Source organism: Microtus ochrogaster, chromosome 4 (genome assembly GCF_000317375.1).
Source record: "Microtus ochrogaster isolate Prairie Vole_2 chromosome 4, MicOch1.0, whole genome shotgun sequence".
Classification (NCBI taxonomy): domain Eukaryota; kingdom Metazoa; phylum Chordata; class Mammalia; order Rodentia; family Cricetidae; genus Microtus; species Microtus ochrogaster.
In genome coordinates, this window is record NC_022011.1 from 37689002 (window position 1) to 37695342 (window position 6341).

At 37.0% G+C, this 6341-nt stretch overlaps 1 protein-coding gene across 1 annotated transcript in view; it reads right to left on the bottom strand.

Moving 5' to 3' along the window:
• Zbtb26 (zinc finger and BTB domain containing 26) overlaps positions 1-6341 on the bottom strand; it is an 11555-nt gene that overhangs the window by 3819 nt on the left and 1395 nt on the right. The window lies entirely within an intron of this gene.

The following is a 6341-nucleotide window of genomic DNA, read 5'->3' on the forward strand; positions in this document are numbered from 1 at the left end:
ACTATCCTGAGTGAGGTAACCCAGACCCAAAAAGAGGAACATGGGATGTACTCACTCATATTTGGTTTCTAGCCATAAATAAAGGACATTGAGCTTATAATTCGTGATCCTAGAGAAGCTAAATAAGAAGGTGAATCCAAAGGCAAACACATAGGCATCTTCCTGAATATTAACCTTCATCAGGTGATGAAAGGAGACAGAGACAGAGACCCACATTGGAGCACCGGACAGAAATCTCAAGGTGTACGTCATTTCTATGTGGACTACTAGAACTGACTCCTAAATGTTTTCCTTGTATTCCAACTCCTCTTTTCTGAAACTCAACATATACACCACATTTCAAAAACAGTAGGTTATATCTAACCCATCTAAATTTCTACTCAGTGTCTTTTGGATGAAGGTTAGCTTTTTGGTTATAAGTCAATTAACTAAAACTAATAAAGGTAAATACTGGTATAACACAGTCAATCACAGAGAAGGTTTCTTTGCCAAAACTCCCTGCACAGGGTTCAGAATATCCAGAATATGTATATCTCAGTAGCAGATAATCTGCCTAGTCATTATGTAAAGCTGGGTTCAATCCACAACACTGTTAAAAATAAGCAAATGAAACTAATTCTGCATATTGTTCTGTTTATAAGACAAATCTTTCCTGTGAAAGTCCTCATGTTCTGATTCATTCTTTCCAGGTTTTCTCATAACTCGGCTTCTCATGTATATTTCTAAGAGGGTAGGACGAATTAGCCACATCAATACCATAAGCCAGTCTACTAATCACAAAAAATAACTAGTATTCCTTTCCTTTTCTTTTTTTAATATTTAGTTTTTTATTTGGTTTTTCAAGACAGGGTTTCTCTGTGGCTTTTGGAGCCTGTCCTGGAACTTGCTCTGTAGACCAGGCTCGCCTTGACCTCACAGAGATCCACCAACCTCTGCCTCCAGAGTGCTGGGATTAAAGGTGTGTACCAAATCCAGCTCTGGTATTCTTTTTTAAGAAACCAGTTTTCTATCAGGTCAGTAAGATTGTCACTTCTGTCTTTTAAAAGCAGTTCTATAATCTCAGCAGGTTAGGAACTCCAGTTTGAATCCTGTGTACTCCACAGCCATTTACTTCATAGTCAAATGAGACAGCCAGATTTTCCTGGATACATTAAGATTTTGTTTTTTGTTTTTGTTTTGCTTGTTTTTGAGATAGGGTCTCTCTGTGTAGCTCCAGTTGTCCTGGAACTCTCTTGTAGATCAGGGTGGCCTAGAACTCAGAGATCCGCCTGCCTCTGCCTCCTGAGTGCTGGGATCAAAGATGTGAACCACCATGCCAGGAATCACATCTAAATTCTGAAGCCTAAAATTCATAATCTTATTATTTCAAAGTGTCAGCTCCTGATGTTTGTTATTCCTCAGTGCTTGGTAGATAATGTATCATCTACTTGCTCAAAGCTTGTCACACACATTGCACTAATCTAGAACATTGCATTCTAGCCAGTCTAGCGCTGTTTCCTGACAGGCACTTTTCCAACCACTTAGAGAAAAAGAATTGTCTCTAGGGCCCTTAGCACAGTACTTCTACATAACACTCAAAATCCTTTATCAAATAATTCCTTCCTTTTCAAACATAAATTCCCTGGCATTAGGCAGCAACATACACATCTTATGTCATGGGGCCGAAGCTGGAAACAGTTTGCTTTCACCTCAAATTCTTACTGTAGTCACCCCGCTTCTTCCACTGTTGCCCAAACTCCTTTGTTCAAACTGGTGCACATCATATCAGACACACAGGAAGGGCTCAGTGTGCAGCAGTGAAACCTACAGCATTGTTAAGTAGACCAGGTCTTCCATGAATGAGGCCACAGGGGCCTAGAAAGGAATGAAAATGGAAATAAGAAATAAGCAAAAAAAATAGCAAAAGGTATTTCAGAGAACTTGATAACTGATAATGAGAATAAAAGAAAAAGAGGGAAAACCAAAAACAAACAAAAAACCCAATGGCACACTAAGTACTCAGAATCTGAGATAGGTAGATTGCAAGAGCCAGGTTAGTCTGAGCTACATAGTGAGATCCTATCTCAAAAAATTCTAAATCTCAGAGTTTAGCTGAATGTCATAGGAAGGGTACCCATTTAGGAGAGTGTGTCAGATGTATGTTAATAATCACAAACCGTGTAAGGTTTTCTCCTGGATGGCATTCTGAATGTGGGGGTAATAAATGATGGCAATAAAGGAACTGCATGGAGAAGAGGAATGCAGAGAAGCAAATACAGCAGAGAAATCAGTGAGTTTCAAACAAGGGGAAATCTAGAAAACAGGGAATTTTATCAGTATTTGGAAGCAAACAAACAGTATTATCACTGGTCAGTTTTAGTGGCAGTAGCTTAAAAATTTCATTCTGTAACTGGAACAGTGAATGCTCCCATTTAACCAGAAGTTATAAGAATGACCATTGTTTCAAGTGGCTAAACAAAACCAGCCTTGTCTTTTTAGAGTTGAGCTGGTCTTGAATTCATTTTTTCCTAGTTACAGTAAAAAACAAATTAATTGTTTCCAGCTAGAGTATAGCAGTACTCAGAATGTTTAAATGTCTTTGGGGAAACTTGTTCCTTGTTTCTCTACTGAGGAGCCCAAGTATGGTTTCATTTAATCTGACTCATGAGTTCTCAACAGAACAGTCAAACAGGTGTCTCAAAACAAACAAACAAACAAACAAAACCTTGTTTTGATCTTCCTGCTGCAGTCCAAGAAAGTTCGGGAAGTCTATTGTTTACTTTAGGAAGTTTTTTCCTAATATCTATCAGCCCAATTATCCCTTTAATAATCTATTCCCAGGTCATATAATTTCATCATTAGCTATTTTCTGTCATTATTCACTTTGCCAATAGGTTGTTAGTTATTTGAGGACACGAACAAACTGTTTATTTCACTTTACACTGCTTATTAAACAAAACACAGCACTATAGTAACTCCTCGATATTTGCTGTGAAATTATTATTTACCTATAAGAGATGATTTTTTAATTCCATGATATCCTGTTTGTTTGGGTTTTTTTGAAGATTTTATTATGTATACAGTGTTCTGCCTGTATGTGTGACTACAGACCAGAAGAGGGCACCAGATCTCACTATAGATGGTTGTGAGCCATCATGTGGTTGCTGGGAATTGAATTCACGACCTCTCGAAGAGCAGCCAGTGCTCTTAACTGCTGAGCCATCTCTCCAGCCCTGATATCATCTTTTGAGGACCCGAAGAACTCTTTAGATTATGAAGACCCAAATTTGCAATACCTTTTTTTTTTAAATAGAAAAAAATTCATTGCAATAATTGATTGCTCAGTAGTAGAATGTATATTTAATAGAAATGGAATCCTAGGTTTAATCCCAGCACCACATGTACATGAGCAAATAGGTAATATAAAAGTAAATGTATACGCACAGACAACCAAGCAAGTTAATATAAAATTATAGTAATCTATAGTGGTAGTTTTTGGGGGTTGGCACACACCTTTAATCCTAGTACTCAGGAGGCAGAGGCAGGCATATCTTTGTGAGTTTGAGGTCAACCTGGTCTACAGAGTGAGTTCCAGGACAACCAAGGCTGTGCAAAGAAACTCTATCTTAGGGTAATATGTATTTATACATACATACATGTATGTATGTATGTATGTGTGTATGTATAAAAAAAATCACCTAACAGGATTCGTTCCTTTTACAAAATGATACCTTATGTCTTCTAAATTCATATCACATTTCAAATACACTGCTAAAGGCTTTATCTAAATTAATTCATTTAGTCCTGAAAGTCTCTACTGTTAGGTTATTACTATCTCTGTTTGAAAAAAACAAAGCTGAGAGAACATAAATAATATGCTGAAATTAATAGAGATAAAATGGCTAATTGTTAGAGCTGAAACTTGTGCTCGAGCTATGAATCAACACGGAAAAGAAATGGACAATCACAGTTTAGCTTAAGGATTTATCTGAACTGTTTAATGGTTCAGATTTCCTTCTCATATTGGATATTACCAAGGAAATCTATGAAGCACTACACTGTGATCTGTATACTTTTGTATTTTAGTTATATTTCAGTAAAAAATGTTGGAGGAAGTGGGCTGGCCTCTTTTCTGGCTGCGGGATTCAGTTGCTGTTCTCCATTCTAGCAGAGGATACTGACTTGTGAATCTACCCCTAAATAAATAATCCTCTATTAGTCTCAATTCTGAGCTAGTGTGGGATTTCTTTTAAGCATCCATCTTCAAAAAAATTCACATCTAAAAGCAAAATGTATAAATTAAACCAAATTTATAGTAAATAGAGAAGATAATGACAAGCCATGTATGTACTGGCTAACACTACTAATACATACATAGACTCCTGCGTGCATCTTATGTCTTTATCCTCCTAATACTGATCTCAGAGGTTTTGTTGAATTTTTTTAGACTTATTTTATTTTTATTAATATGTATTGTGTCTGTCTGTATGTATATGTGTATGTGCATGCAGGTGCCAGTGGAGGCCAAAAAACAATAGATAGAGAACACAGAAAAATTATCAAAATAACTAAATATTTTGGCTCAAGTGCCTGGGTATATTTGAGTGTCATTCAGTAATCTAGAGAACACTAAAGGGACAATCCTAAGGCTGGTCATTAAAATGTGCACAGGGGTCCTTTGAGGCACCAGAATAAAATCTAGTAATCTGTTTAGAAACAGGCCTGACGCTATAAAAGAAACCTCAGTATAAATTGTAAATGAAACTTTACATTGGTGTAAAAGAAATAAATACTTAAGTTAGCACAGAGTGGAAGAGGACCTAGGACAGAAGAAAAAAAGCATATATACAATATAATATAAAATCATCACTTACCACTTTCAACTTCGCTATCCTTGTAGGTCTAACCAATAAGCCTATCTTTCCTCACAATGTTTCTACTCCTTCACTCCTATATAGTCACCACATAGCACAGTAAGTAAAGCATGGACTCCGAACTTCAATATCTAAGGTTAAAAATCAGTTCCAGGACAGGCTCCAAAGCTACAGAGAAACCCTGTTTTTGGCCATGGGTGAAATACTTATTCAGTCTGTTTCAGCTTTCTTGGCAACCAATAGCAAATTACTTTATGGGACTGCTAAGGGAAATTAAATAAGCTCATAATTAAAGAAGATTTTATTATTTTATATCATCAATGTTCTGCCTGAATGTATGTGCCTAATTTGCATGGTGTCAGTGGTGGTAAGAAGATATCAGATTCCCTGGAACTGGAGTTATGGACGGTTGTGAAGCATATCAGTCCTGATAATTGAACCAGTAAGTCATTTCTCCAGCCCATTAGTCCATTTTCAAAAGAGCTCAGGATGGTGTCTGTTATGTGCTCTTTAAACATGTGTTCAGTATCCGGGCAGTGGTAACACACACCTTTAATCCCAGCACTGGGGAGGCAGAGGCTCCTCAGTTTAAGGTCAGCCTGGTCTATAGCGCGAGTGCCAGGACAGGCTCCAAAGCTACACATAGAAACCTTGTCTCCAAAAACCAAAATAAAAATTTAAAAAAATGTTGAATAAATAAACAAGTAAGGTCTTTGTGAAATCTTTCACGTTTTTTTCCCCAATTGGTGGCTCTGGTATTTTATATTGTATTACTTCATCTACTAAAATTAATTTTTACCAGGTCACTGATAGCCTGTTAATGAAAAAAAAAGATACTTTCTTTTTTCTTTCTCATTCCCCAGTAGCTGAGCACCATCCAGTGGACTCTCTTCCAAATTCTCTCCTGATAGCAGGTCTCCATAGTTGCGTCCACCCTGTGTTCTTGGGCTTGCTTTTCTACCTCTCTCTGTGGGCTCTAATTTGCTTTTCTGCTTCACCTATAACCATCATCCTTCAAATCACCTTTTTTCAGTGCTCAGTCCTTGATGCCAACTTTTCTCATGGTGTCTGCCGACATGCCAATTTTCAAATATTTCACCTGTAGCCCCAATATTTAGGCTGATCTCCACATTTGGAGATCAACTCCTAAGCTGGACAGTTATATGTGGTTAACCCTTTAGACAGAACTCAACATAAACAGAAAATTAATTTGTATTTCTTGCTAGCCTTATGGTTTTATTTCTGATTATGGCACCACCATTTTTTAAATGTCAAGTACCTAATACTTAGGGGGTTTTCCTCCTTCAATGTATGACTATCTACATTAGCATTTTTTCTCTATTTTAGATTTTATTGCATCTCACTAGGAAGAACTCAATATTCTTTCAAAATAATCACCAACAGAAGTGTATTCTAGCTAAGAGAGATCACCAACAGAAGTATATCTAGCTAAGAGAGATCACCAACAGAAGTGCATTCTAACTAAGG